Genomic DNA, 12,718 nt, shown 5'->3' with positions numbered 1-12,718 from the left:
AAAGTTTCAGCTCAGGAGCATCTTCCCACCTTTACCCAGCCTGGCTCTCAGCTGGGCAGCTCTGCTCTGCTCTCCTCTGTACGAGGTGAGGCTGATGGCATCTGCTGAGGTTCCCCTGCGTGCACAGGGGTGGTGAAAGCAGTACAGTGTTACCAAAAAAACTGCTGCTTCCCAGCCCAGGCAAATGCTCTGTTGACTTTTGCAACAGAACAGAGAAGTTCTCCACCACGCAACAGGCAGACAAGTAATCCTCGTGCAATTTATCGCAAATCTCTTGATCCAGTCTTTGAATTTGAGAGCCTTATGTAATGTAAATACATATGAAAGCCTATTAGCCTCCTTTGATCATATTAACCTGCCGCTGTGCACAATTAGTTTGAATTTTTTTGTCTGAAAAGCTCCATATTAGTGTAAGGAAAAACATAAGGGAGAGATTCAACCTGTCAGGAGAAAATAACTTTTGAGAGGATGAGAATTTTGTATGATTACATGACTCAAGCATAATTCTTGCCAGTCTATCAAGGAAACCAAGTCGGACTGTCTCATGAAGAGCTCCAGGACACCGCTGGGCTTTCTGCTGGGCTTGTCTTGGGGCAGACACAGTCCCTGGCTGTGGGTGGATGCCGTGCATTATGTAGTGGGGTGACAAATGGTGTCAGGATGGAAGAGGAGATGTCAAGACCTCGATATTAAAGAATTTGTAGCCTAAGTAGACACGGTGTTCTCAGGAAACAAGTGTAATGCTGTCCCCATTTTAAAGATCTTATCAGTGGTTGGCAGAAAAAGAAAAAAAAAAAAAAAGTGGATTAAATGTTAAATTCACAGCCCAGTATTGTCTCTTATCCATGGGATCATCACTTCTCTCCCAGGGGCCCAGTTTCGTGCTCCTTGAAAATAGATTGACTGATGAAATGGAAGATGTCGTACGCGGCAGTTTCACCCCGACTGTTGACCATACTGTAGGTGACACTGCCTTGGATAGCCTGTCTGAAATGGATGCCCAGCCTGCTTTCTCCAGACTGCCTGGCATTGCCCTTGAGCAAGCTGTTCACGAGGCTTCATATCCCTGGAGATCAGTCTGGCCTCCACCAGAACCGATCCTATCTCCTCTCTCCTGTGTGGACAATTCACCTGATAATTCATCACTTTTAGCCTCTCCAAGTAGAAGAAAGGATCGACACAATGGCAGTGGTGCTCCTCCTGTACAGGGCATGGGAGTTATTACTTTCCCCTCCAAGATTTCTGCCTGTGTTGGTCTCGCTGCTGGAGGAGGCTGGAGCTGTAGCCTCCCAGAGGAGACACAAGGCCTCTCAGAGCCACTTGTGCAATAACAGCAGCACCTCTTATCTGCAAAGACCATTTAAGCAGTAAAATACTCCATCCGAGCCGGGCACAGCCAGGTTTCCAGTGTAATTACATGGGAAGATGAGCTGTAGGGGGAAGGGAAGAAACCTAACCCTGTCCAACAAAGGTATTCCGGAGGGAGCTGCTTTAACTCGTCCACAGGGCTAATTAGCTGTGTTATTTTCTTGTTATTTCTGGGACCCCTCTACAGTGTCAGATGTTTGATAGTCACCAGCAAGTGGAAACAAAGGGCATCCTCCAGGCACGGCACTGGAAGAAGGCTGGGTTTGCTGCTTCATGGTTTTTTCACAGCCCCAGGGCCAGGGTCTGTGCATGGCTCCTTGGTCTGTCAGTGCCACCAAAACCTGACACCTTCCCTGCTTGTTTCCCTGTGTCTGGGGGTGCCGATATACTCTGGTCTTCCTGGAAAAAGCCCACCCCAGAGTGCTTGAAAAATTGCTCTGTTCCTTCCTCTGTGACTCTGAGTGCTGTCCTACCCTCAGCTGACAGCGAGCGCACAATCAGAGCTAAGTGCTTTGTTTTTCAAGATGAGGCAGAGATGAGAGAGCTACACATGCCAGAGCTTTGTGTTTGCACTCTTGTTGGTTTAGCCTCTTGCACAGCATCAAGGAAGCTCTTCTGGCCACTCCAGAGGACCTTGCTGGCAAAGACACCGTCCTGGCATGGCCTCCCCATGCCCTCTGTGGGTTTTGTGCCAGAGGAGTGCAGCAAAGCAGAGGAGAATCTCAGCAGAGCTGGGGCAGTGCTTGTTGTTATATCCAAGACACCATTTGTTGGCTTAAAATACCCCACCAAATGTTTTGGTGCACAGAGCTGAACCCCAGAAGTGGGAGAAACTGGGCATAGAAGTGACCCCCCCAAAAAGCCAAGCTGTGTCCCTGGGGAATTTCATGGGGGAGGACACAGGGAACATGGGAATGTTGATAACATCTGAGCATTGCCATGCTTCTCTCTTAACTGAGCTGTTTTTGGCAACGTGGGGGGCTGTTTGCTGAATGAGGCAATAGGTGGGCATTTCCAGGTTTGTGATAATTCGGGGGACTGTAAAGAAGCAAAGAGGAGAAAATAGCAGGGGACGCAAATGCATGAGATATCTTTCCTCTGCTTCCCTGTTAGCAATGGTTTTCTCAGCAGTGATAATTCAGGAGAGGCCCTTTACCTCGGCAGCCATCTGAGATGATTTTCCAATTAGCCAAATTCTCAGGCTGGCTCCCATGAGCTGTGTGGAGAGCTCCTCAGCAGCGCATTACTCAGCCTGCTTGTCATTTCCATCCTGGCCTCATGGGTGGATCTCACTCTGAGCACACCAGCTCTGTGACTACCAGCTTATCTAATACTTTTTCTTCTCTGAACCTGTACCTTGGAGGCTCTCAGGTGGCTTTTCTGATGCAGCCTGAAGGACCTTCTGGGCCTGCCAATGTATGCTGGCTGGAGGGGACAGGGGTCTCCACACCGACTGCACCCAGTTAGTCCTGGAGCTACTGCAGCATCAGGAGCTTTTGGGGTGTCCAGCAGCCTGATGGCAGCCAGCCCTTCAGTCAGAAGTATTTATTAGACTTCTGGGTGGGCTTCTCTCAAGAATATCATCTAGAAAGTGAAAAGAAATGATGTACCTGGAGCCAGTCTGTCTGGGTGATGGGCTCGGGGGCAGGATGGTGTGGGAGCAGAGCCAGGACACCGCTTGTGTGCCTGCTTAGGACACACTCTGCTCCTACAGGTGCTGAGCATGGGCACATGTGGCAGTAGCACTGAGGGCAATCTCTCACCCATGCTTGTCCCTGTTGTGTTACAGACCAGGGCTGTGCTCCCAGCACCAACAAGCAGCTGTGTAAAGAGGCTGGAGGATGCCCGTGGGACCTGATCCTGCCTAGGCCTGTGCCAAGGACGGATGTAGAGCCCATGGCAGCTTCATTAGACCAGGCAGCCTTTGCCAAATGGGTACCTGGAGACAGCCTTGGACAACCAGCTGGTACGCTATAAGTCCCGTTATATTAATAAAGGCTTCGCCTGAGCTTCTGGGGAGCAGTGGTACGCTTCCCAGTCACGATGCCTTCTTTCTACGGGCTCCCAGAGTTGTGAGCCATGCCAGGTACCTCAAATGCTCTCTGATCTGCGTATTGAAGTTTCTCAGAGATGGATTACCATGTGTAATTGCCATGATGGATAACGCGGCGTGGTATTGAACGGGGCCCTGGAGTCATTCAGGACCTACATTCGCCCCGCATGTTCAGATGGAAAATTAAATGATTCTTAAAATAATAAATGTGCACCCTGGAGAGAAATACTCAGCTGCTCCCTCAAGAGGAGCTGTGCTGTTCTTGTGTTGAGCAAGGAATGAGGAAGGTAATTGAAAAGTTATTACTTTGGGGGCAAATTTATCTTGGCTTGTATAGCGCTGCAAATACACTTGACTGGTGAAGCAATACATGAACTGCAAAAGGGAGAGCAGCCTGCTGCAGAAAAACCAGGCCAAACGATCTGGGGGTGATTTTTGCACAGCCCTGTGCTCCATGTGGTGGCTGCGGTCCTGAGCTAAGGCTGTGCCACCCAACCCGGGTGACAGCGTGCAGGCTGATGTGTGCCACATGCCCACGGAGGTCCCCAAAAGCTGCAGGGCAGTGGTCAGAGCAGGAGTGCTGGGACACGGGCAGCAGGCTAAGAGAGGCTGCCCCATGCCAACATCTCTCCAAAAGTGCCACGGCCTCGAGCCCAGTGCCCTGCACTTTCCCCATGGGCAGCTTCATTGGGTAGTGCTGGATGGAGACCACAGGCACCCTGCTGTGCTTTCTCCAGCTGCTAGCAGCCATTTGGGCCCTTCCATGTAATTTTATCTTTGTGACTGTGCTGTGGAGGTGGAAGCAGGATGGGAGGACCAGCAGGTGGGAGGAGGACATTATCGACATATCTGTAATGTGAGGCTCAGCCCCAGGACAGGGGCAGGGTGATGGGGGAATTTCTGCCTTTGGAGATGCTCAAACCTCAGCTGGACAAGCCTGTGATACAGCTTGGAAGCTGGCCCCTTTGTGCAGAGCTGGAGGCCTCCAGAAGTCGCATCCTGCCTCAGTCACTCTGCTTCTGCTGGGCTGGTTTGCAAAGAGAAGGAATTAAATCCTGCTCGTCCCACAGAGGTGAGGATGTTTTGGGATCTGCAGTCTGCCTCATCAGAGAGCTGAGCCTCAGACAAGCTACAGCTGAGGACATTTCCACGGTTGTGCTGGAGGTGTGAGGGGTTTTCAGGTCTCCCAGATCAGGAAGTGACAAGGGTGAGGGTGCCCTATGGGATGGTGTGCTGATGCTTTGAGAAGGTGCTGGCATGGCTGCGTGGTGCTCCAGCCCCTCAGCCCTGGGCCCTGCACACCCCAAAGTGAGAAAAGCAAGAAAAAAAAAAGAAAAAAAAGAAAAAAAAAAAAAAAAAGCAGAAAGGGGAATTTGCTCCTCTGTGTCTGCTTAGGGCCTGGCCTGTCTGCAGGGAATTTCAAAGCAACACTTCAAAAGTTTTTTTTTTCCTGTTTGTTTTTAAAAATTAATTCAAATGAAATAAAAGTTTTCACATGTTGGCTTTGCTGTTTTTTATTATTAAAAAAAAAAAAAAAAGCTCTCAAATAATTAGAGTACTCCAAGTAAACAGGCTCTTCATGCTTTATTACCTGATGTGTATTATGGCTCCGTTAATGCACTGTGGCATTTCTGCCATTTTCCGTATTTCAAAATGTTTTAAAGATGGGACTCAAATCATCAGCATTAATTGCCAGCGAAACAGAAATGAACCTTCTAAAAGGGAAATCATTTTATAGCTCTAATTTGATTAAGCGGCAAAGCTCATTGTTTCCATCTTAGGTGGACAGTAAAAACACGAGTAAAGTTAATATTTATTAATCCTAATGTGCAGGCCAGGTAATTGCATTGCCCGCTGCGGCAGCGAGGGCTGCGTGACTCTCACTTGCTCTCTCGCTGTATGTTTGCACACCCTTTGGGTAAACAGGAAAACGAGGAGGGTTTGGTGCTAATTAGGGAGATGAAATCTCCTTTGCAAAGGGCTCCTGATTTTAATTGTGAGCTCGGTAATTGTGCCTGGTGACAGCGGCCCAAACCCAGGGGTGGGTGAGCAGCTCCGGGAGGAGCCATGGCTTACGCGGGCAGAGATGTGTCCGTGGGCGTACACATGTGTGCAGGAGCTCTCTCATGTCACACACGCATCTTTCCACAATTCCAAAATGACTTTTTTTTCCCCCATTTTTTTTCTCCCTGTCCCTTTCCTTGCATCCAGCTGAGACGTGAAGCATCCTGGTGCTGTGAGCAGGGCCAGTACCGTGCTGTCACCGACATCTCGGGTTCCCCAAACCTAGGAACTTCTGGGGCTCTTTATGCCCTGGCTCCTCTGCAGCCAGTGGATATTTACCTCTCCTTGGCTGCTGGCTCAGGCCCAGTTCAGTGCCTGGATGGTTTTGCCTTCAACAGTTTGCTTGCCCATGTCTATGAATCCGCTCACTTCAATCAGTGCACTGGGCAATTCTTGGCATCTTGGCTGGTGGACACTGGGCTCTTCTGTAGGAAAGATGCTTTATAAGGCAGAAGTAGGTGTGCACACTGGGGGAAAAACATGATGATTGCCCAGGGCATCACACCACTAAGTCAGAACCACACTGGGCACACAGCTTTTACATCTCTGACTTAAAAATACCTGCATCGAGCCCCTCTTCCCATGGGGGCATCACCCTGCAGCCACGCAGTGGTCACCACGACCTCCCTGTCTGAATGTGAGCCTGGCTGGGACCTGCCAGGCTGAGGCAGAAACAGCCCCCAGCTCACCAGACATGGCTGTGAGCAGGTGCTAAACCTGTGACCTCTGCACCAGCACCGACCTGAATTAACACGAGCTGCTTCCCAGATCATTTGTGCTGGGCAGGGGCAGATTAAGGAACTTTCTAGCCTCCTCCCAGTCCACTCAAAGAAAAGAGCCCCGCAGGGTCACAAACCGACCATTTGATTTCCCCACCAAGCCAGCTCAGCATCTTGCAGGATTGGCCCCCTTGCATCCTGCCTTTTAATTGCTGACTGATTGTAATATAGGATTTTATTTTCCCTATAATGACTCTTGGGGCCCCCAGATGTTCTCCTCAAGTGTGGTTGCGTCAGCACTAGAGACTGAATGACTGATACCAGCAATTTTTACAGCTTGAAAGGAGAGAAATATGTGAAGGGGATTTAATTTAGCTCTGATACTGTGTCTTCATCTTCAAGACTCTACAAGAAAACGACATCAAAAGGTTATTTTACAACGAGAGGAGGGAGAATTAGCCTGAGAGGGAGAGATCACCGAGCTGGCTTTCTAATATCAGTTCATTATAGGGAACACGTTTGCACAGCCGCTTCACTGCTGCTGTTAATTTAAACCAAGATGATTAAAAGCTGTAATTGCACCATTTTAAATAAATGTCCGCTATCTGGATTATTATATTTTTAATTAGCGTGGCTCTGTCCAATGTTTTTATCTCTCTGATTGATTTGTTTATGCTGCATTTATTTATAATGCATTGATCTCCCTGACCCTGCTACCTCCCCAGCCTGCAGTTTGGTCACGGTTCCAGCAAATGGAAGAGGGAGTCTGACCCGAACCAGGAAAGAGCAAAAGGTATGGGTCAGCTCTCCCTCCCGAGCTCGTCACATCTTTCTTTCTTGCCTCCTGACCCAAGAGCTCTTCTGCTATTTGCTCTTCCCCAGAGCTGTGGAGGAGGCTGATGGGCTGGAGGGCTGGCTGGCAGGGAAGTGGGATGGGGAAGGATTGAATTGTCCTTCAGGAAAACTTGACAAACACATGGTGCTGGCAGGAGCATCCCAGGATCCTGAGGTTTCATCCTGTGTGGTAGGACCCATCCTTTAAGCATTATGTCCCCAGCAGGATCATGCTCCTCTGTCTTCAAAGGACTGTCTAAAAATGTAAAATTTCCCTGGCAGAAGGCAGGATTTCCTGGCAGGCTGTGCTACCTGTGCTGGAAGTAGCTCCTGCCCAGAGCTGTTGAACAAAGCACATTTGCAGTCCTTGCTCTCTTTCTTAGCACCACCTGAAGCAATGCAACTGTTGGGGAAACCCCAGATGAGCACCTAAGCCCATGCTGGACCTCAATACCCCATTGCACGCTGCTGTCTGTCAGGGGCAAAGAGAGGCAAGCATGAATACCTTGTAGATCATTGTCCTGATGTTCAGGGCACTTCTGGTTGCTGCTGAAGACTTTACTGATGGGTAAGTGCTGCGAATATGCAAGAGACCACTTGCTCCTATAGGCTTCTGGGTGCCTCTGCTGCTGCAGTTCTCTCTTATCACTCACAGTATCTGTGGGTCAGGGGCTGCCGTGGACCCCCTCGTGGAGGTTGTCCAGCTAGGATCAGCATCCCAACTGTTTCTGTGCCCTGTTTTGTCCTGAGACCTCTCTCCCAGACTCGGTTTTGCTATGAACACTGAGCTCTGCAAACAGACAAGTCCTACAGCACTTCCCTGCTTCTGAAAAACAGCAACAGAGACATCAACCAGAAACCCAGACCAGCTCCTGGGCTTTGCAAGCCTGGGAAGCCAGATCCCAGATACCTCTCCTGGCATCCATGCTAGAGATTTTCTTTATTGGTTATACGATTCACACCACCTGCCCGTTAATGGGTGCCCAGAAGAGTGCCAGCTTAGCTCTGGGACCGGTGACTAAACACCCACCTTGGCTTCAGGGCCCGCTCCGGTTTCTGCTGTTGTCTCTTTGTGCCCTCAGGGACCCCGCTGCTGTGCAGCCCTGGAACAGAGGGAGAAGCGTGACACGGGCCCCTCGGTGGGGAGCCAGCTGTGGGTGGCAGGTTTTCCAGGCTGCAGGGTGGATGAGCAGCTCCTGGGATCTCCGCTGATCCAAGGGGAGCTGCTTCTGCCTCTGGGGACTTGTCCAGGGGGGGTGGAGGAAGATGTTCTCTGGTGTTTTGCTCTGTTCTGATGACAGCCAGGTTTTGATTCAAATAGCTCTGCAAGAAGAGGGAGAGGTTTACCGTGAAATACTCCAACTTTCACTTAAAACATTTTTTCTTACATTCCTACAATTCCTCCAGACCCTCCCTCAAACTCTCCTAGGAACAAATATTCTGGAAGACGCTCCCTAAAGCATTGCCTGTTTTGTGCTCTGCAAGCCTGCCAGCTGTCCAGGGGACCTCTCCCCCTGCCCCTACAGCTGTTTTATTTGCCCCAGCAGGACTGACCGTCTTTCGGAGGTAAGCTTCCACCTCGGAGCCAGCTGCATCCTCGATCAGGGTGAGGTGGTCCAGGATCCTCGCCCCTTTCAGCTTGCACAAAGTGTGCAGCAGAGTTTTCAGGGTCCGCAGGGGGAGCTCGTTCGTGCACTGCCTCAGTTTCTCCTTTGGGATTGACTTCAGGAGGGTGTTGACATCCAGCAGGATTTGGTCCAGGTCGATGGTGCTGATGGTGTGTGGGAGAAGACGTGTAGTCCTCCAGAGACATTTGGCCAACAGGTCAGAAAACTTATCTGGGCTGCCGTCGGCACTCAGGCTGCCTTGGAGCAGCTTGAGCAAGGCACAGAAGATCCTCGTCTGGTCAGATTTTTCTAAGACCCTTCTCATGAGGACATTAATGGACTGTATGAGCTTCTGATCCTCCTCTTGGTCCCCCTCCAGGAATTCCAGCATTAAGGTAAGGAGGTTGTGCATTACATCCTTCAGCACCTCCATCGAGGCCTCCTGAGCCAGTTTCTTCTCCTGGAAGAGAAACATCATGGCCTGGATGACGCCTTTGCATCGCAGGATGATTTGGTCCTTCCCACATTTCTCATCAGATTCCTTCTGCTTTTGGATCAACTTGAATGGCTGGAAGCTGGCTACAAGGAACTCATTAACGTGCCCAGCCATGGCTTCTGCTTTGTTCTTCTGCCTCAGGATCTTCTCAATTTCTTCCACCGCCTGAATGCTGGTGTCAGCATCGCTATTTCTGACGCCACAAATAAGGGAATTAATAGCAGGGGTGATGTTATGACACGTGTCGTTGGTGTCTGAGGAGGCGGGCAAGGTCTGGAATTCAGGGATCGTTTCTAGATGAATGATGTCCCTCAGTTTTAAGTGCTTGTATTTTCTGGAGACCAGCCTGCACTTGTGCTGTCCTGTATGTGGAGGCAGAGACCGAAGAGCATCAACTGCCTTATTCAGATTTCCTCCTTCAGGGCTGGTGGGCTCTGGCTTTGAGGGTGCACCTCCTGCCTGCTGGCAGACACCTTCACAGCCGGAGTTTGACTCCTGTTGAGGCTTTTCACAAAGTTGTTTTGCCGGAAACACTCGTGGCCTGCCAGGTTCCTGCTCTGCAGTTTGTCCCAGCACCCGCATATATTCTTCAGGGAGATCCCCAACAATTCTGAGCACAATTTCCCCATGGGTTTTGCAAGCTGTGACCATGATGTTTAGAGCAGCGTTATGAATAGCTCTGTCTTTGTCTCCAAGGAAGGCAGCTATCTTCTTCAAGGCTTTGCCAGGGCTGGGCTCACACACTTCCAGGCCGTACATCTCAAGCAGATGACCCATCTCCACCAGGCATCCTGCCTGCTGCTTGGTGTTCTGGAACTTGATGCCTTCCATGAGGAAGCTGAACACCTTCTTAGCTGGGTACACCAGGCACGTGCCCTTCAGGACAGCGTGCACCAATTTACAAATGACTTTCCTTGGCTCCCCCATCTTCAGGACGAGGTATGGAAGGAAGGACAGGGCCTCATTCTCCGTCAGCTGGTACTTTTCTTGGATCAGCAAAGTCAGCAGCAGGTTGAGGTACTCCAGGCTCTTGATAAGCACCCACGTGTTGGAGTCAAAGAAACGCAGGGAAAGCCATTTCAGGATCAGGTCCAGGCAGCTGATGACTCCTTCCTTCTCTGTCTCCAGATGCCTGATCATCACGGCCAAGGCTTTGATTTGGTGCAGGAAGCTGGGGTGGAACAGTTCCACCTGGAAGCTCCTGGACACGCAGCTGCTCATCTGGGCCTTCAGCTGCTCGATGTACCTTTTGTTGGGAGCAGTGAAGTTCCACTGCAGCACTTTCCTGCCTTTCTCGTCCCTCAGTCTTTGCTCTTTCCCCCTGGGGACAACAATGAAGATGGGTATGGCGTTGTCCTCATCCTTTAGCGTGGGCTTTGCCTGTGCTTTCCCTTTGGCTGCACCCACGTCTTTCACGCCTTCCTCTCCTGGCGTGGGCTCCTTGGGACCCTGCTTCTGCTCTCTGTTGGGTTTGGGTGCTGGCTCTTCAGCTGAGGCTTGTGAAGAGAAGGTTGTTGTTGCAGGTGGTGTGGTTGGAACAGAGGGCAAAGTGGCAGTGGCGTTGTCTGTAGGGTGCCCAGACAGTGACTCGACAGAAGCAGCAGGTTGTGCTGACAGGCTGGCATTGGAATTCTCCAGGATCGCCAGTACATGGTCCCTTGCACCCGCCTTCAGCTCGCTGGTGGCCTCAGCCATCTTCTCAAAGCCAAGGTGCATGATGAAGAAGGGCAGGGCTGCCTGTGAGGCTGCGAACACGTCCCCGTTGCTGTCCTGTAGGCAGGAGAAGAGCAGCGGCACACAGCGGAGCAGGTCCGAGGGAGCTGACCGCAGGGTGGGCAGCTCTTCGGCCAGCCACCGCGCCAGCTCCTGCTTCTGGAAGGCCATTGCTTCTCCCAGCTCTCCTGAAACCTCCTGCCCACCCAGCCACTGTGATATGTCGAGCTGTGCAGCCCAGGCATTCACGGCAGCCAGGGCGGCCGCTCTCGTGCTGCTCTTGCTGTTCCTGAGCAGAGCGATGAGGGGAAGGCCCAAGTCCTTCATGTGCTGTGCAGTGTTGGAGCCCATGGCTGTGGGGAGGTGCTGGAGGACCCTCAGGGCCATCTGTACCAGGCTGGGGTTCGGGTCATGGAGACAAGCCCTCAGGGCTGTTGGGAGCTCTCCTATGTTTGGCTGGATGCGTTTGGCATCCTGAAGGATACAGGCAATCTCTTCCAGGCCCTCCTTCTGGACGCTCCAATCCTTCTCCTGCAGCTTGGCCAGCAGCTGTGGCGTGATCCTGTCACTGATGTCTATGGCTCCTGTTCTTCTGTGATCCTCCTGGGTCCCATCACCCAGGCCTGGTTTGGGGTTGGCACGGCTGGGAGCTGGTGGGACCTTCCCGTGCACCTTCTTCAGCTCAGCATCTATCTGGGGGAGAAGGGGCAGCTTCTCACTCTCCATCAGCTCTCTGAGCGGGTCTCCCATGTACAGGTAAATAACCCCCAGCAAAGTGATGGCCGATCTCTGCACGCTGGGCTGAGCAGCAGCGAGAGCAATCCTCAGGGTATTTATCAGTGTCTTGGCCTCCATCCCAGCAAAACCAAATTCCAGGATTGCCTTTGACACCCAGTCCAAGATTTTGGTCTGGATCCTGGAATTACTCTGTGAGAAAGCCAGTGCCACAGCTGTCTGTGCTGTCCATGGCAATGAGCATGCCTCTGCTATAGCTGTCAAGGCTCCTTGGGCACTGGTGCTGCACAGCACGTCTCCCACCATTTCCACCACACTTTCCAGGACAATTTGAGCAGACGTCCTGGAGAAGTCCCCTTCCTGGGCTAGCAGAGTGATTGTGTGGAGTTTCTTCTGCATCACCTGGAGCTTTGTCTCCTTGCACCCCCGTGACAGCAGTCTCACCAGGGCTTGGCATGGTATCTCGCTTTTCTTCATCTCCCTGATAGCCTTCTGCAGGGTCTCTATGCTGGAAATCCGTTCTTTCCAATCATTGCTTTCCAAATACTGAATGCAGGTTTCGGGAAGCACCGCTGCCACCTTTTCCTTGCACTCTTCCTCCGAGAGCTCTGGTTCACACATCTTGCTCGAGCCCACCCTTCACATCTGCTGTTGGGCTCTGTCCTTCCAGGGCCGGCCAGGTTTCCTTCCAAGCACCCTAAACGAGGAGCAAGAGGGCGGCGCGGGGTGTCCTTGCCAATGGAGAGGTGCAGATGTTACGGCGGCACCTTTGGGCTTCTCCTGGCAGGGTGCATGGAGCCCACGAGCCGCCTGCCACGAGTGCTGGCCATTGTGAGGTCGGAGCCACCCACGGGGAGCCACAGCACTGCGGTGGGGTCCCAGTGCCACCACTGTCACCAGCAGCGACCACTCTTCCTGCAGGTGGGTCCGAGCCACTGGGAGGAGGCATCAGCACAGACAGCATCACCTCCAGCCCTCGTTGCCCCCAGGGGTGGTTTGTTCGGGCTGTGGAAGATGCAGTCTAGAGGCAGGGACTGCCATGCATCGTGCCACCACAGCCATCTGGTCCCCTGAGCCTGTAATTGGACATAACCCTTCCTCCCTCTGCCCACACGGCTCCTGCTGAGAC

General features: G+C 51.8%; 1 pseudogene across 1 annotated transcript; it reads right to left on the bottom strand.

Moving 5' to 3' along the window:
* Nucleotides 1-7,845: 7,845 nt before the first annotated feature.
* LOC311441316 (cytoskeleton-associated protein 5 pseudogene) lies at nt 7,846-12,210 on the bottom strand (annotated as a pseudogene). Its single transcript has 3 exons — nt 8,593-12,210; nt 8,069-8,361; nt 7,846-7,864 (listed from the first exon to the last, which is right to left on the bottom strand). The product of its transcript is annotated as a cytoskeleton-associated protein 5 pseudogene (transcript).
* Between the last annotated feature and the right edge of the window lie 508 nt (nt 12,211-12,718).

This window comes from Aythya ferina, assembly GCF_964211825.1.
Source record: "Aythya ferina genome assembly, chromosome: 9".
In the NCBI taxonomy this organism is placed as follows: domain Eukaryota; kingdom Metazoa; phylum Chordata; class Aves; order Anseriformes; family Anatidae; genus Aythya; species Aythya ferina.
The sequence above is the reverse complement of the archived record's forward strand: the minus strand, read 5'-3'. Positions and strand labels throughout refer to the sequence as shown.